The 18757-nt window shown below is 48.9% G+C and overlaps 1 protein-coding gene across 7 annotated transcripts in view; it reads left to right on the top strand.

Annotated features, from left to right (window-relative positions):
- Positions 1-18757, top strand: part of CARD11 (caspase recruitment domain family member 11) — a 139859-nt gene that overhangs the window by 40146 nt on the left and 80956 nt on the right. The window contains exon 1 of one of the 7 annotated variants that reach the window (XM_078440027.2): positions 10727-10746. The exons of the other annotated variants lie outside the window; for them this stretch is intronic. The gene's annotated coding sequence lies outside the window, so the exon portion shown is untranslated. Of the gene's footprint in view, positions 1-10726; positions 10747-18757 lie in introns of those variants that run through there. 7 annotated transcript variants of the gene reach the window in all.

The following is an 18757-nucleotide window of genomic DNA, read 5'->3' as shown; positions in this document are numbered from 1 at the left end:
TCCTGGGGTCCTGGCCCCACCGATGCCGGGACAGGGCTCACCGAGGGGGATGAGATTTGCCACAGGGGAGGCTCCTGGGGCACCTGCCTCCTGGTCTGCCCTGGACCCGAGTGGAGAAAACCATCCAAGGACCAAGCTCAGAAGGGACTTAATTTTGGGGTGGTTACTGTCACCTTTTTTCTTTAATTTTTATCTTTATCTAAGAAATATATACATCGGTTCCAATGTCAAACATTTCATCGTGGCTTGTCATAAAAACCGTCGCCCCCAGCCCCCACCCTCCCCACTCCTTTGACATTTTAATCACTCAGTCTTCCCCGGGGCCCTGTTTCCCGATGAGTAAACGTTCCCTCTCCTGCTGGGCTGGGAAGGGAGCCCTTTCCACATGTTCAGCGGTTCCTCCTGGTTTTAGCCCTGCCCTGCTGTCCACCTTCTGCTGTATGAGGTGCGTCCCTTCTCTGGGCTCTTTTTGATGGCTCTTCGACCATTAGGCACTGGGTTTCAGCTTTCTCCGAGTCTCTAAACATTCTTTAATTATAAATTTAATTTCTTCTAAAAATTCAAGCGAATTGTATACATACACATATGCTGAAGAATACTAACGTATCATATAATAAGGAGTATTAACAAAAATACTTTACATTTCAGCGTATGGACGCTATTTTTGTGAATGGTGTGAAATCCCTTTAAACTTCCTGCCATGGGCGGGTCTTTTCCCCCTGGGATCTGCAGCACTGCCGGGAGTTTCTCAGGAATCGAGTGGCCTCCTCCCCTGGCTCTGCATCTGCACTCACTGTCCTTACATCTATCGGCTTCAGCCCAAAAATACCAGGCTGTCCTCTTTCTCCCTTCGTTTTCTGCCTTCTTGGGTTCTCATTGGCCATTTCCTGATTCCATTTCATCTCCTGGCTTAGCCTACAAATTATACTTCTTTTTGAAAGAGTTTCGAAAATGCATTTAAAAAATTTTTTAATGTTTGTTTATATTGGGGGGGGCAGGGGAGGGGCAGAGGGAGAGGGAGACACGGGATCGGAAGCAGCTCCAGGCTCCGAGCCGTCAGCACAGAGCCCGACGTGAGGCTCGAACCCACGAACCATGAGATCATGACCTGAGCCAAAGTCGAAAGCTTACCCTACCGAGCCGCCCAGGCGCCCCTGTCCTCTTGATTTTTGCGGAGACCTTCTGTGTCTCGGCAGTCCTTCCTCAGCAGTGTTGTCGGGCTTCTCCAGTGGAACCATCCACATATTAGCCATAGTTGTTTGACGTTCCCCGTCTGACAGGTCCAGTGTCCGTGTCGTCTCTGAGTCTGGCTCTGATCTCTGCTTTGCCACTTCAAAATCCTTTTCTTTTTGCCTTTTGACGTTCCTTGTACTTCCCTGTGGGGAGGCATACGTACGGCGTTGGGTAATAGGAACCGAGGTAAAGAGGCCTTTGGGCAAGGATGTGTGTTAGTATGGCCAGGATTGGTGTCTGTGTGACGTCTGTTGCAGCTGTAGGTACTAGAAGCTTCCAGTGCCTTGAGCACCGTATCCCTGTTTTGTCTCCCTTCTGGCCTTGGAGCACACCTTTGTGTGCCTTCTTAAAGAGAGAGAGTTTTTACAGCCCTTGTAGCTGTAATCCACACTCGTGCTCGGGCCTGCTGGTGTGGTGGAGGGGAGTGTTCTAGAATCTATGGTGAAGTGGCAGTCTTTTAGTGGGCAGGCGTCTCAGTGCTGGGACACTCACAAGTGATTCTTCCGCGATACCGAGTCCCCCCTACCCCTGGCTCCTTCCTCCAGCTGCAGTGTCTCAGTCTGTTTCCTTGGCACCTTACCCTGTGACGATGGTTACGAAGAAGGCCCTGGGCCTGTTTCAAGGCAGTTCTTGTCATCTCCATTGCGTTTCTGGGATCCTCCCTTTGAGAACCCTCCCTTTGTGGGGTTCCTGGTGGAAAAGGCCAAAGGGCTGTGGTGTCCCCCTAACACCGTGGTCCCCCTGGTTTTTCATTCTTACTGGTACACACTCGGCCTCCAGCAGTCTGCCACAATTGCAGGTTATGGCTCTGGTGGTTTCTTTTTCCTCTTAAGTAGATCTCAGGTGCAGCCTCCTGCTGGATGTCCCTCTCTGTCTCGCATCCTCAAGGTGGCCATCTGTCCTGGGACCTCAGTTCTAGAAGTAGTTTCGTAGTTCTTGTGTCTCGTAGTTCTCGAGGAAATTGTTGATGTTCCATTTGTCCAGCTTTCTCTTACAAGAACGGGAGTGACACGTCCCTAGTTCTCCACGAGTTAGAGCTGAAACCACAGGTCAATACTCGGCTGCCTTCGGTAGTGTAGCGTATTAGTCAGGGAAGTCCGTACTGCATAACAAGTAGACCCCTCAACACCAGTGTCCTAGAGGACAGAAAGTGCGTACTTTTTCTCACGTGAAGTCCAGGGTGGGCTTTCAGGTCAGCAGGGCAGCTGCCCTACATGCCGTTCAGGGACGCAGGCTCTTTGCACCGTACCCTGGGGCCACGGTGTGGTTTTTCACCCAGTCAGCAGAAGGAGAGGGGCAGAAAAGTGCATGCATTGGAGGTTTATTTTGTGCCTGCCCTGGAAACAAGCGCATTGCCTTTGTTCACAATTGAAAAGAACACAGTCACATGACCACGCCTAACTTTAAAGGAAGCCAGGAAATGTACTCAAGTTATGCACCCCCTCCTCCCCCCCAAAAAAGAGAATGAAATTCCAGGAACAGCTACCTATCTTTATCGCTTATTGCTTTACCTTATTTTATTTTATTTTATTTTATTGATTTGATTTGATTTATTTGATTTATTTTATTATTTCATTTTAAATAATAAAATAAATTATTTTATTTTATTTTATTTTATTTTATTTTATTCTATTCTATTCTATTTTATTTTATTTGAGAGAGAGCGCAAGAATAGGGGAGAGGGGCAAAAGAGGAGAGACAGAATCTTAAGCAGGCTCCACACTCAGCACAGAGCGAGACACGGGGCTCGGTCCCACGACCCCAGGATCATGACCTGAGCCGAAATCAAGAGTCGGACGCTCAACCAACTGAGCCAGCCCGGCACTCCCATGACATTAGATCTTAATGCCTGGTAGGACCAAGCCGTTTGACCTCATTCTTTATCACGTGGGTCTTGATTCTTTTCGGCCCTTTGCTTCACCTTATGTACTTGAGATTCAGCTCCTATATATTCTGTAAAACACCCTGTTGGGATTTCAGTTGTAGCGAATCTGTAGGTCAATTTGGGGGGAACCGGCATCTTTCTGATATTGAGTGTTTCCGTCTATGAATTTGGTTTATCTTTCCATTTCTTTAGGTCTTCTATAATGTCTTTCAATAAACTTTGAAAATCTTCTCTACAAAGGTCTTGCTTTAGTTTTTAAGTATCTTTGGCTTTTTGCTGCTATTATAAACAGTGTCTTTTAAAACCCAGCATTTGTGTTTTTACTAGTGTAGAGAAATGCAGGCTTTTTAATGTATTCAGCCTTGGATTCATAACTGTACTGAACTCTTTTTAAGTTCTGGTAATTAGTCTCTGGGTTTTTTTTGTTTTGTTTTTTCTGTGTAGATAATAATACCATTTGTGAGTGATAGTGTTTGTTTTCCTTCTGTTTTCATTGCTTAGATATTTTCTTTTTTTCCTTTTTTCATTCATTCATTCATTCATTCACTCATTTATTTATTTTCCCACACTGGCTAGACTCTAACAAAGCACTGATGAGTAGCGGTAATAGTGAGCATCTATGTTTTGGCTTCAATCTTGAAGGAAAAGCTTTCAAATTTTCACTTTTTTTTTTTCAGAGAGAAAATTTATTTGAGAGAGAGAGCGCACAAGCAGGGGAAGGGCAGAAAGAGAGGGGGAGACACAGAATCCGAAGCAGGCTCAAGGCTTTGAGCTGTCAGCACAGAGCCCGACATGGGGCTTGAACTCATGAACCATGAGATCATGACCTGAGCCAAAGTCGGACACTTAACAGACTGAGCCACCCAGGTGCCCCCAAAGTTTCACTTTTAATTATTATGTTGGCTGGAGGATTTTTGTGGATATGTTTAATTAGTTTAAGAGGATCTATTTCCTTTCGGTTCCTAGTTTGCAAATATATTTTATCATGAGTGTGCATCAGATTTTATCAAGTGCTGTTTCTACAGTCACTGAAGTATATACAACTCTCTGCCTTACTCTTTTTTTTTTTTAAGTGTATTTATTTTGAGAGAAAGAGAGCGAGCAGGGGAGGGGCAGAGAGAGACGGAGAGAGAGAAAAGCAGGCTGGACACTATCAGTGTGGAGCCTTGTGTGGGGCTTGAACTCATGAACCTGAACTGAATCGTGACTTGAACTGAAACCAAGAGTCGGACGCTTAACTCACTGAGCCACCCAGGCGCCTCTCTTTGCCTTATTCTTAATTAATCAAATCCCATTGTACTATTTTCTAAACTTCAACCAACTTTGTATTTCCAGGATAAAGCCAACGTGGTCATGGTTTTATTTATTGTAGCTAGATTTTTCCTAGTTGGAGAATCTTTTTATTTATTTATTTTTAATGTTTATTCTTTTTTTTTTTAATTTTTTTTTTAACATTTATTTATTTTTGGGACAGAGAGAGACAGAGCATGAACGGGGGAGGGGCAGAGAGAGAGGGAGACACAGAATCCAAAGCAGGCTCCAGGCTCCGAGCCATCAGCACAGAGCCTGACCCGGGGCTTGAACCCACGAACTGCGAGATCATGACCTGAGCTGAAGTCGGATGCTCAACTGACTGAGCCACCCAGGTGCCTCCTAGTTGGAGAATCTTTTTGAGTTAAAACACTCATTTTGTGCTTTCTCTCTTCCCCAACTTTTAATGTATCATATATATATATATATATTTATATATATTTTTTTCCCCCCTTCAGGATTGAGATATTTGTTGTGTTTCCCTCCCAATTCTATTCCTCACCCACTGGCTTCTGGTTCACGAGTTATATATTCCATTTTTCATTCATTTAATGGATACTGTAGACATTTTAACATTCATATTTAATAAACTATAAGTTAATTAATATCTTTGCCTCCCTCCCCCTGCACAATACAAGGACTTTTTCATTCATTTCCAAATACTGAATTTGCCAACTGTTTCATGCACGGCTGTCAGGTATTTTAATTCTCTTATTTTAAAACCCACAAAATAGACATTATTAGTTTTGTTGCCGTTTTCTTTGGTCATTATTCCTCTTTACATCTAGACTTAGTATTTTTCTTCCTTCCAGAAATATATCCTTTATAAGTTCCTGTAATTGGGTTCTTTTGGCGATGAATTCCCTATTTTTGTTTGAAAATGCCTTGATTTTGCTGCTGTTCTGAGATAAAATTGCGCAGAGCGTATGGTTCCGAGCTGCCGATGCGTTCTTTCAGCACATTGAATGGATCGTGTCCTGCCTGCAGCTTCTCTTGTCCACATCTTTCTCATCCCCGAGTAACCGTTGTTCCTTGGAAGGTAGTCTTTTCCCCCCTTGCTTCTTTCATAGGCTCTTTGCTTTCTATTTACGATGTTCGTTCCGCAGCCACACTGCAAATACGCGGGTGTGGATGGAGGCTTTCGTTCTCCGTCTTGGGATTCGTCGTACAGCCTGCATCTGAGGGAGTCACCTTTCATCAGTTGTGGAAAACGCTCGACGGTGCCCGCCCCGAGTCCTGTCTCCCCGCCTGGACATCCGAACACATGTGGCACGATCTGTAATGTCCCTCCACATGTCTGAACCTTCCCAGTGGTTCCTTGTCTTTTTTGCCTTGCAATACCACCTTCTTGGTGAATTCTGCATGTCTGTTTTTCAGCTGACTGATCATCACCTCTGGTGTATCTGTTCTGTTCACCATCCTTTGAGGGCTTTAAAAAACCAAAGTATAAGGATGTTTTCTTTTATTTATTTATTTATTTATTTATTTATTGAGAGAGAGAGCGTGTGCACGTGCCCGTGCACGCATGGGAAGAGCAGAGAGAGAGGGAGAGAGAGAATCCCAAGCGGGCTTTGCACTGTCAGCACAGAGCCCGACATGGGGCTCCATCCCATGAACCACGAGATCCTGACCTGAGCCGAAATCAAGAGTCAGACGCTTAACCAGCTGAGCCACCCAGGCGCCCCAAGGATGCTTTCAAACACAGACAAAAGTAGAGATTCAGATCATGAACGCTTTCCGCCGTCCGAGTTGATCGGTATCTGCGCGTGGCCCCCTTTGTTACAGCCGCGCGTCCTCTCCCCTCGCCCGCGTGTGGCCGAGCGCGGCCCAGACTCCACACCATTTCACCTGGAGCCGTGGGGTTCCACGGAGTTGTTAACGTCATTCATGATCGTTCGGTTCTTTCAGACGTCTGCCTGGTTGAGTTGTTGTTTCCCTTTTATATCTTGGTTACTTAAACGTATTAAACATGTGGTTCTTTAAGCATATTGGAGATGAGACATCGGTATTGTGCTTTGTTCAGATTCTAACATCTGGATTCCTTGCGGATCTGTCTCTACAGTTATTGTTCTGCTGTTGGTGACGGGGCTGTGTTGTGTTTCTTTGTTGTTATTCTTTAATTTTTTTAAGTTGATTGATTTGAGAGAGAGAGAGAACAAGCGGGGGAGGGGCAGAGAGAGAGGGAGAGAGAGAGAATCCCAAGCAGGTTCCATGTGGTCAGTGCACAGAGTCTGATGTGGGGCTCAAACCCCCAAACCGTGAGATCCTGACCTGAGCCAGGATCAAGTGTCAGAGGCTTAACTGACTGAGCCACCCAGGCACCCCTGTTTTATTATGTTTTTAAATTGTGAGCTGTTGTTCTCTGTTTTGGTTTCTTTGGGATTCTCTCCTCTCTCTCTCTCTCCCTCTCTCTCTCTCTCTCCCTCTCTCTCTCTCTCTGTCTGCAAACAAATAAATAAGCTTTAAAAAAAAATCCTCAAGCTGCATGAAACGGGGGGCTACAGATACCCAGCAAGGACGGTCCCCTCCTCCACAGAGGCTAAGACAGGTGAATTGCCTTGCTGTCTCCATCGGGTTTTTTTGTTTTTTTTTTTATAAATCCATCACATCTCCAGGAATCCAGCCCTTCAGGGGTCCCGGGCTGTAGGTGAGAGGCTGCGGTCTGACTCTCCACAGCAACCAGGCCCCGGGTTGGCTCCCTGCCTTCTCTAGGCTCCCACTCTGGTTTTGCTTTCGGCCCCTGTGGACTTGCCTTAGTGTGCTGCTGTGTCACTTACGGACTTTAATAAGTGTCTTATTAATGTTTATTTATTTTTGAGCCACAGACAGAGTGCGAGCAGGGGAGGGGCAGAGAGAGAGGGGGAGACACAGAATCCGAAACAGACTCCAGGCTCCGAGCTGTCAGCACAGAGCCCGACGTGGGGCTCGAACCCATGAGCTGCGAGATCATGACCTGAGCCGAAGTCGGACGCTCAACCGACCGAGCCACCCAGGCGCCCCTTTAATAGATGTTTTAAAGGACTTTTTCTGGCATTTCAGATCTGTTATGGGGGAAGTATCTTAGACTGTGTATGTAGTCTTCCCAGAAATGGCGTTGTCTGCTTTCCACCTTCTAAAATTTTGGTGATATGTCTCACCTGCCCTGGTCCTTTCCATTCTCTGTGTCCCCACAAACACACACGCGTGTGCATGCGTTCCGTTCCTTTTCTGTCCAATCGGTGCCGCTCCAGGAGGGAACGGAGAGAAATGTGTAGGCATTTAAACTGCAAATCCGACTTGGGGCATTTTAAGTAATCTTTCTCTCTCTCTGTGCTGACAGCTTCTCTCCTGGTGCCTTTTTCTCTTGCTTCTCTAAGTTCGGTCCTGAGACCAGCAGCACCGTCATCCCTTGGGCTCTTGTTAGAAATTCAGGCTCCCAGGCCCCACCCCAGACCCTCCGGGCTGTTGCAACACCGGCCCCTGCTGATTGCGACACACCACAGACCTCGAGGCACCGGGACGACCCGCTCGGTACATCGTGGGGCTCCACACGGGCCCCTTCTCCTGGCCCTGGTTCCTTTCTCATCCCGGCTCCCTCTTCCTTCTCCACTGGGGTCCCTGTTCAAGCCGGGAGCTCTGGTACAGCAGTCCTCAAACCTGCACATTAGAAGCGACTTCAGAAAGCCACGCTTCCTGGGCCACACCACAGCTAATTACATCCTTGTTTGGGGCAGGGCCCGGGGCATCGTGTTCCAGAAGCTCCCAGGGTGAGCGATATGTATCCGGGAGACGCAAAGATAGTAAGAAACAGCCACGGCCCTGGGAAGTTCCCAGCCCGGAGTGGAGAAAACATCCTGAAGAATCGGAAACAGCCCCAGGGGCAGAGAGTAGATTCCTGGGCATTTAACGTAAATTGCGTGCCCGACTGCTGCCACAGCAGCAGCTGGGTGGCCCCGGCCGCACACGGGTGACGCAGGCCTCAGCGGCCTGACGCTCCACACCGTTCTCTCTGCGTCCTTCGTTCTGCTTTTTCACGGAGCCGTGCCCAGCGCATCCTCAGGTCAGTCGGCGGAGGATGGGCCCTCTGAGAGTGGGTTCCTCCGGGAGCCGCTGTCCCGTCCGCCAGCTGGACGAGGCGCCTCCACGCGCCGAGCTGCCGCGGGTTGGACTTAACGGTGCCGGGTGGTGGTTGGAGGTTCCCGCACGGGCCCCGCGGTGAGCCGCTGCCCGATCCCGCTGTCTGCGGTAGCAGATTCTCGCACACTTAATGACCTCCCTGGACGGGCTCTGGGATCGGAGGCTGGACGCGCTGCCAGCCAGGCGAGGACGGGGCCGGCTTCGGAGCCTCTCCCGTGCTGAAGGCCCCTCCGGGGTGTTACGGGCTGAATTACGCTCCCCCACCAAAACTCGTGCGTTGAAATCCTCATCGGCGGGACCTTGGGATGGACTGCGTTTGGAGACGGGCCTTGAAAGAGGTAATTACGGTCAAATGAGGTCGGTAGGGTGGGCCCTAATCCAGTCTGACTGGTGTCCTTAAAAGAAGAGATCAGGGGCGCCCGGGGGGTTCAGTAGGCTAAGCTTCTGACTTCGCCTCAGGTCATGATCTAATGGCTTGAGTTTGAGCCCCCCGTCAGGCTCTGTGCTGACAGATTCTTTCTCTCCCTCTCTCTCTGCCCCCCACTCCCCGCTTGTGCGCACACACACATGCGCTCTCTCTCTCTCTCAAAAATAAATATTAAAAAAAATTTTTTTAACGTTTATTTATTTTTGAGACAGAGAGAGACAGAGCATGAACAGGGGAGGGGCAGAGAGAGGGAGACACAGAATCGGAAGCAGGCTCCAGGCTCTGAGCTGTCAGCACAGAGCCCGACGCGGGGCTCGAACTCACGGACCGTGAGATTGTGACCTGAGCCGAAGTCGGCCGCTTAACCGACTGAGCCACCCAGGCGCCCCAAAACAATTTTTAATAAAATTTAAAAAAAGATCAGGACACAGACACGCACAGAGGGAGGATCCCGTGAAGACACAAGGAGAAGACAGTCGTCTGCACACCAAGGAGCCGACCCCACCGACCCCTTGATCTTGGACTTTGAGCCCCAGGACTGAGAGAAGATAAACTTCTGCTTCCTAGGCCGCCTGGTCTGCGGGACTTGGTCACCGCCGCCCTAAGGGACGGACACGGGTCCTGCTGACGTCCCTGTCGTCTGTCGTGACCCCCTGCCCCCACATCTGCGGAAGCCCCGGGCAGGGACCAAGACGCTCCCCTCTGGGCGCCAGAAGCCATGGTGCAGTGAATACCGCGGCTGCCGGGCTCAGGACGTGTTTCTAAGGCGGGTGCAGCCCGTGGGGCCCCAGGGCGGAGCGGGGAGCGCACCGCAGACTGGTTTGGCTTTGAGCCCTCAGCAGGCACCCCCAGGGTCATTCCCTGCTACCGCAGAGCACCTTGGCGGACCCCTGCTGAGCTCATTTTCTTGAATCAGCCTTTCTGACCCGAGGCGGGGTGGGGGGGTGTGCTTCTGAGAGTTCATTTTAAAGTCAGAGGAGGCTCGTTTCCCAGGTTGATTGGGTGCTAAATCTAGCTCCGTACCTTCCCCGCCTGGCACATCTCTTTTGTGGTCGTCGGAAGCAGACGAATGAGAGCTCTCGGGGTCCTGACCCCTCGAGAAGGACCGCATCACAAGGCCCCCCGCCCTCCGGCCCGTCTCCGCCTTTCACCGCAGACTCCCATCATCTGCTCGGAGGCCGAGGGGCACGGGTGACAGGGACCGCGTCCCGGACCACAGCTCCACCTCCCCCGACCCGAGCTAGTTTTGCAGACAGAGGCCCGGCCTGCCCTCCCGGCCCCCCCCCCCCCCCCACTGCCTGCCTGGCCTCCCCCCTGCCCGGGCAGACCACCCACCCCGCAGTCTCACTCAGGCCCCGGGAAGAGCCCGCTTCCCTCCACGCCACTGCCTCCCTCCTCTGAATCGCCATGGCGTGTTGTGATTAAAAACGATAACGTGGTGGGGATGTGAAAACGGTGGCAGCTGCCGTGGAAAACACTTAGGCGGTTCCTCAAAAGGTGACACGTAGAGTTGCCGTATGACCCAGCAATGCCACTCCTCGCCGTGCAGCCCAAGGAGTCGAGAGCAGGTGTTCCAACAAATGCTTGTACGGGGACGCTCACGGTCCAACCGGTTGGAAGTAGCCCACGTGTGTCCATTAACAGAGGAGGAGTCACGTACGACAGACTGTCCCTCCGGCACGAAGAGGAACGAAGGGCGTGCTGACGCCTGCTGCATCGTGGACAACCTCGAAACTGCCGTGCCTTGTGAAAGAAGCCGGACACAAAAGACATCGTACGGTTCCCCTGACGTGACGTATGCAGAAAAAGCAATTCCACGGGACGGAAAGCAGAGTAGCGGCTGCCTGGGGGCGGGGGTGGGACCCGACTGCCGAGTGTGTTGGGAACTAGCAAAGGCCATGCTTGCACAGCGTCGTGAACGTGATAAAACGCCGAGAGACGGTGCGCTTAAAATGGTTGAGTTTACGTTGTGTGAACTTCATCTCGATGAAGGGGAGGAAAGCATGGGTTCTTAGTGCTACAGGGAACTTGACTCCAGCCCGGACGTGTAGGTGAGGCAGGGCTCCCGTTTGGGGTGCAGGGTGCCCCACACTCGAACGGCTCCTCGTGCGTGAGAGGCAGCCCGTGCCGAGGAGGAGGTGGTGACACAATGTTAGTACCGGGAGGACGGCCTCCCTCCCTCCCCCGCCTCTTGATCTAGTCACGTGGAGCTTTGTCACAGCTCAGTTTAGCTTCTCATTTTCCAGCCCCGGCAGTTGAGAGAAACCGCCCAGCTCGGTGGCTTAGTGTCTGGGCTTTGGAGCCAGTCGACTTGGGTTTGAATGTGGCTCCACCCACAGTTCTGTGATGGTGGTCAAATCCCCAGCCTGTCTCTCTCTGTCTCTCTTTTGAAATGTTTATTTATTTTGAGAGAGGGTGCATACCAGCAGGGGAGAGGGGCAGGGGCGGGGGTGGGGGGGAGCGGGGAGGAGAGACAGAGAACCCCAAGCAGGCCCCATGCAGCACAGAGCCCAACGTGGGGCTCGATCCCACAAACCGTGAGATGGTGACCTGAGCCGAAGTCAAGAGTCAGATGAGCCACCCAGGGGCCCCCGAGCCCCAACCCCTCTTGAGCAACAATGCCTCTTCTGTGAGGTGGGGATGGCATCGGTGTCTACTGGGTACGTTTAAGAGAGGTACCAGCTGGGTGCCGAGGGCCACAGCAGGCACGGAGCGCGCCCTCAGCAAGGTTGGTCATCGTCTTCGGGAACTCACCCCTCTTCACCGCCCCTGTCTGCATTTCCATATTAATCACCGACTCAGTCTTCTCCCTGGATGGTTAGGGTGACCGCGTAACTCACGATCCACATCGGACACTTTTTCATTTTAATTAACGTACAAAAAAGCGACTCTGTGAACTCACAGCATAGTTCTGTGAATTTTGGTGCATACGTAGAGTCAGGTGGCGACCACCAGAATCCAGGTACAGAACAGCTGTCACCCCAAGACCACGCCCTCGAATCAGCACACCCTCCCCTCACCCCAGTCCTGGCAACAGCCGACGTGTTCTGACGCCGTACTTTTTTTTTCGAGTATTTTCGAGTATCCCGCGAGTGGAACTTGGGAGACTAGCTTCATCCGTTGAGCACAGCAGCGCCTCTGACATTCATCCATCCACATTATTGTGGGTGTCTGTCAACAAGTGGCTCCTTTTATTGCTGAGTAGTGTTCCGTGGTGCGGGTGGTTCCCGTCGGTGGACATCTGGGTTGTTTCCAGGTTTGGGTGACTGTGCACGACGAGGTCATGAACGTCTGTGCACACGCAGGCTTTGGTGGGAGCGTGAGTTTTCATTTCTCCGGGTGTGTACCTCAGCGGATTGCCACGGTGTCGTGGTATGCCGTGGCAGCTGAGATTGCGTTCCCCTCGTGGCGGACCGTGCTGAACATCTTCCCGTGGGTTTATTTAGCATCCGTGTATCCTTTCTGGCAAAGTGCCTGCTGACGTGTTTTGTCCATTTTTCCTCTCATGGACTGTGCTTTTGGTGCCTTGTCTAAGAACGCTGACCCACAGCCACAGGTGTTTTCTGTTTTCCTCCTAAAAGTTTTATAGCTGTACGTTTTATACTTACATGTATGATCAATTTTAATGTTTACCCAAGGTGCAAGGTGCATGCGCGTAGGGACGTCCACTTATTTCCTTACTGTTTATTGAAAAACATCGTCCTGGGGCACCGGGGTGGCTCGCTTGCTTAAGCATCTGACTCTTGATATCAACTCAGGTCGCGACCTCACCGTTTGTGGGTTCGAGCTCTGCGTTGGGCTCTACGCTGACAGTGCGGAGCCTGCTTGGGATTCTCTCTCTCTCTCCCTCTCTCTCTACCCCTCCCCCCACTTGTTCTTTCTCTCTCTCTCTCTCTCTCTCTCAAAATAAGCAAATAAAAATTTAAAAAAAAGAAAAAGTCTGTCCTTTATTGAGTAGCTTTGAACGTTGGTCAAAAATCAAGCCGCCGTATTTCTGTGGGTTTGTTTCTGGACTCTGGATGCTGTTGCTTTGATCTGTGTCTGTTCCTTCAGGCCATATTCTGTTGACTACTCTAGCTTTATGGTAGTTTCAAATTCAGGTTTTCAGATGGTTTCGACCATTCTAGTTTCTTTGCCTTTCCATGTACGTTTTAGAGTCAGCTTGTCAGTATCTACAAAAAAATCCTGCTGTGATTTTTACCGGAATCGGATTAAATATATAGATCAGTTTGGCAAGAATTTGTGCCTTTGCCACGTTGGGGCTTTTAGTCCTCAAACGCCAGATGCCTCTTCACTCATGTGGGTCTTCCTCGATTCCTTTATCCGTGTTTGTTTGGTAGACGGATTCCGCACCTGTTTGGGGAGAAGCACGCCTGAGGTTTTTGTTTTTGTTCTTGGCGGGAGCTAATTTACATCAAACCAACAAAGTGTCAACAAAGGGAAAGGACACTGCTTATTACACCAGGACAACAGGCATAAACCAGAGTTGTGCCGGGCAAATGGGGAGACGTCCCATGGATAGGGCACCCTGGTCACGAATGTCTCTCTTCTAGTAGGGTGCTCAGGTTGGTCACAGAACCACAGCCGTTGTCTGGGCCTCCCACCACACAGGGGGACTGTTGCTCCTCACAGCCTGGACCCGCCCCCTCGCTCCCCGATGAAGTAGCTAAAGACTGCATTGGTCTTTGGGTTTGTTTTATGTTTTATTTATTTGGATTTCTGAAAATTCATGCAAACGTTCTTTGACGTTTTTCAAATAACGTAGACAAAGCTATCAAGTCTCTGTGTAGGGGCATATCCTCAACCCTGGCAGGCTTCCCGGATGAAACCAGAGCTGTCAGCTTGGTGCGTCACCTTTCAGACCTCCTCCTGAGCCGGTGCCTGTAGCTACGGAAACACGAGCTTCACTTGGGTGGCACAGAAAGTTCTTGGGAACATCCCCAAAGTTCTTGGGAACACAGAAAGTTCTGCAACTTTTTTCTTCATTTAAAAATATGTCTCGGAGATCTTTCCGTGTTAGTATAAGTGTCACTTTGTTCTTACCAACACCGGCAAGGTCTCCCACGGTACGAAAGCACCATGTTTCGTGTCATCGGTCCCCGCTTGATGGGCATTTGGGATTCTTTCCAACCTTTGCTCTTCTCGTCTGCGTGTGCAGAGCGGTAAATGTCTCTGTAGGTTAGGTGCCCGCGTGGAATTGCCGGGTGTAGGGTGCATACACCGTGTGTGTTAATGGCGACCCCAGAATTGGCTGGACCAATGTATATTCTCAGCAAGACATCGTGAGAGTATTTTTTCCCCTGCACGGTCGCCAAAACCTTATATTATTGAGACTGAAAGCTTTTGCCACTCAGATTGCTGAAACGTGCTGAAGACAATAACAGTACCTAATGCTTCCAGACAGTTGACTGTGTTCTAGGTGCTTCTCCATAAGCTTACATATTTGTGTCAGCTCGTTGAATCCCACAGCAACCTTGTGAGGTAGGGTCCTTTATTGTTCTTGTTTTATAGCGGAGGAAACTCAGGTGCAGAACGAAATCTCTTTGTTTCAAGTGTGTTCTTGTTTATTACAGAGCCTAATTATTGCTTCAGGTTTATTGATCACATAAAGTTTGGTGACTTGCAGGCTCATTTTCCTTCCACCTCATTCCTTGCCTTTTTCTTATTGATGCTCTGTGCATTAATCTTTATTTCATATATTATGGATGTTTTCCTAGACCATAGCTTACATTTTTAACTTTGTTGCACTGTTTTCCATCATACGGAAGTTTTAAATTATGATGTACTCAGACACATCAATCTTTTCCCAGATGACATTAGCATATTATGCCTTGTTTAGGGAGGCCTTCCCGATCCCAAGGTCATAAGCATATTTTGTTTCTTGTGATACTTTCAGAGTTCATTATTTAATTTTTAAGTCATTAATCTATCCGCAAATTAATTTTGCAACAGGGTAAGGGAGGAATAGAATTTTCTCCAAATTGTTAGCAAATGACCCCAACACTTACTGAATCACCCTAATCATGCCCTAAATCTCTGCACAAAGTTGTTTGTTAGACTTTTGTTCATTGATCTAATTACCTGTATCTGTGCCTCTGCGGCCTAAGATTTTATAATATATTTTAATGTTTGGAGAGATACGAGTTGGTCTTGTATTTGGGCGTATAGGTTGAAAATGGTCTTCTTTTGCAATTTTTTTTTACTGTTATATTTTCATCAGCCAATAGGCCATATGTTTATTTTTGCTTTTCGTTTGTTTGAAATCGCCTTTGTAGCTAATACATGGTAAACTTTTGTCGAATTCCCATGTGCGTTCAAAAAGAATTTGTTTTCACTCTGGGTTGGGTACAGAGTTCTGTAGATCCATTAGAGCAAACATGTTAATTATTTTTGATCCTCTGCAACCATCCGTACTGGTCATTTTTTAGGGGCTTTATGAAGTCTCTTACTGTGACAGTGTCTTTGCTAGTTTTTTCTTGTATTTCTCTGAGTTTGCTTTATGCCCTTCAAAGCCGTGTTGGGAGGCATGTAAACATTCATGGTGGTTGATGGTTCCTCTTAGTCACAAAAATCTCCTTGGTCCCTTTTAATGTTTTCCCCCTTGAATTCCATTTTCTTGTAAACCCTTTTATATCTGCTATAATTTATGATACGTCGGATTATTCTCAATACCTCATCTCATGATTCCCATTTCTCAAGATTTTTTTTTTTTTTTAGCCTCCTGCCTTTGTAGAATTGATCCGGTATTTTTTGTTCTGGTATTTTCCTGTAAGGGTCTGCTCATCCTTGTTTCTATTGATCTCTCTCGTTATTCTATTCATTTTTGGAAGTAGGTTACTGAAGTCTCTAGCTATTATTGTAGAGCTGTTTCTCCCTCTAATTCTATCGACTTCTGCTTTATGTAATCTGGGGCTCTGTTATTAGGTGCATACATGTGTGTAACTGTTAGATCTAATTGACTGATTGGCCCCTTTATTAATATATAATGTCCTTCTTTGTCTCTGTAACAGTTTTTACTCAGCTTATTTTGTCTGATAGTGGGACAGCCCCCTCCCCCAACTCTCTCTGGTTACTCTTTGCCCGGAGTATCTTTTTTACAGCCTTATTAGAATCCCATGCTAATGACCTCATTTTAACTTAACCACCTCTTTAAAGACTGTGTCTTCGAACGCACATACATTTTAAGGCACAGGGGGTTGGAACATTAACATATGAATTCTGCAGACACAATTCAGATCATAGCAGGCAGGTACCATTGCTCGGTAATTGTTTCATTGTAGGTCCGTGGATGGCAAGCAGTTTGAGTCCTTGCGTGTGTGACATGTGTTTCTTTTCCCTTTTTTACACTTGAGTCATTATTAGCTGAACACAGAATTCTAGTTTTAAAGTCATTTTTTCTGGGACCTTTAAAGATATCGCCCCATGTGTCTGCCAGCTTTTAGGACTTTTCGGCGTGAGCCTGGTGTTCTGAACTTGATCACAAGGTAAATAGATGCTGTCTTTTCTTTTCCTTCATCTTCCTGGTAGTCCGTGTGTCCTGTTAGCTGGGGACTTGTGTCCCTTTTCGATTCTGGAGATGTTTTCCCCCTCGAACGTCCTAGACTTTGCCCTGCGTCTCCATTCTTTCCATTTTCTCCTTCACTTGTAAGAGAAATATTGGATCTCCTGGCAGTAGCTTCCATTCCTCTTGATTTCTTTCATTCTGTGCAGCCCTTTTCTTCTGGATTCTGGGAGAATTCCTCAGTCCCTTCTTCCAGCTCGCTGACTCGGTCATAAACTGTGACCATTCTGAAACTTCGAGCCACCTGCTGATTTTGGGGTTCGGTGATGTTTCGATTCTCTACCGGTCGAGCCAGTATCCCCTCGCATCTTTCCGAGGACGTTAAGTATGCATGTTCCGGTGACCCTTTCTGTGGCTCCGTGAACAGTTTCCCCGGGGGGGGGTTTTGTGTGTCGCACTTGGTCGTTGCTCTTCGGTGGTGTCGGTGTCCCGCAAACGTCCGGTGTTTCCAGGGAGGGGACTGTGTCTACATTGGGTATTATCTGTAACCTGTCCGTTACCTGCAGCCTTCCTGTGAGAGAAATGATCCCAGGCGTGTTGTGAGGAAAGGTGCTTCAGGAATTCTTTTCTTGGCTTGGAGGTCTCGTGTTGTGCTGGATCTTGCCTGCACCCCCGCCCCCATCCCTCACCCCCAGTGCTGCCCTGCCTCTCTGGCCACCAGCCTCCCACGTGCGGAAAGACCCTTCCGGGATTTGCCGCCTGGTCATGGGTGGCAGGGTAGGATTTGCTGAGCTGTGGCTGTCCTGGCAGAGCTCTAACCTGTCACCCGTAGGGCCACTCCTGTGCCCGGTACTTCCAAGCATGGAATTGGCCACTTGGACTTGGGTTTTCTCTCTGTCTCCTAGTTATCAAGAGTCCTCGCAGTTTCTCATCCACGGGTTGGGGGCAGGAAGGAAGAGAGAAAACACATCGCATACAGAATTTGCCGGGGCGCCTGGGGGGCTCAGTCGGTTGAGCGTCCGACTTCGGCTCAGGTCATGATCTCGCGGTTCGTGAGTTCGAGCCCCGCGTCGGGCTCTGTGCTGACACCTCAGAGCCTGGAGCCTGCTTCGGATTCTGTGTCTGTCTCTCTCTCTGCCCCTCCCCCGCTCCTGCTCTGTCTCTCTCTGTCAAAAACAAACAAACATTAGAATTTGCCTTCTTCCTACCATCTTACATTCTATTTTAAGTATCTACGTTACGTTATCGGGTCCTTGTCAACATTTGGCGAATCGAAAGCCCACGGTGCGCACACAGACGGTGCGTTTTTGGTTTTCGTTTTTTTGCACAGGCCTCTGCTGTGCCGAGTTTCCTCTGTCCTGTCCTTCTACACTTTTTCAAGGCGAAAGCCAGCACTTTACGTTTATTTCTGTTGAATTCCATCTTGCGGTTTGGGCCCTATGTTCTTGTCTGTCAAGTCTTCCTGAATATTGATGAGTGCATTCATCATGTTAACTATGTCTCCCAACTTCATGTGACCCGCAGACCTGACAAGGTTCTCCTTCGCATCTTCCCTCACATCACCGCCAGCAAGCGTCGAGCACAGCAGCACCCAGAGACGAGCTCTTTGGTTTTGTACCACTTGAGACCTTGCCCAAGGTTTGTTTATTTATTCAGCAAGCGTTTGTAAAGATGAGCCGTTGTCGGCGCTCTTTAGGTGAGGCTGTTCACCAGCTTGTCAGGAAAAACACTCAATCCGATTCCATCATTTGATCCGCAAGGTTATCGTAGGAAATTAGTCGGAAGCTACAAACGGGATGTCCTGGGTGTAGTCCTAGCAGATTAGCCTGTATTGTCTTACTGTTTCCTGGTTGCTCTGATCTACTGGTCTGTCTCCTGAGCTGGAGTCAGAGCTTCTTGGGGGAGGGCATTCATATCATTTCCTGGGGGGGCCGTATAGTTATGCACACGCTCCTTCTGACGCGGAAGGCATCGTGTTCAACGCTACAAATACTAATTCACTACAGATGTTGAAGAGATGTTGCGATTTTGACTTTTATTTTTTAATGTCTATTTATTTTTGAGAGAGAGAGCACAAGCAGGGGAAAAGCAGAGAGAGAGGGAGAGGGAAATCCCAAGCAGGCTCCGCACCATCAGAGCACAGCCCGATGCGGGGCTCGAACCCACAAACTGAGATCGTGCCCGGAGCCAAAACCAAGAGTCAGACGCTTAAGTGACTGAGCCACCCAGGCGCCCCGCGATTTTCACTTTATAGATGAGGAAACGCCTTGTATGCGTCACCCAG

The sequence above is a fragment of the Panthera onca genome, chromosome E3, assembly GCF_046562875.1.
Source record: "Panthera onca isolate mPanOnc1 chromosome E3, mPanOnc1 haplotype 2, whole genome shotgun sequence".
Taxonomy (NCBI): Eukaryota; Metazoa; Chordata; class Mammalia; order Carnivora; family Felidae; genus Panthera; species Panthera onca.
This window is presented reverse-complemented; position numbering and strand designations above follow the sequence as displayed.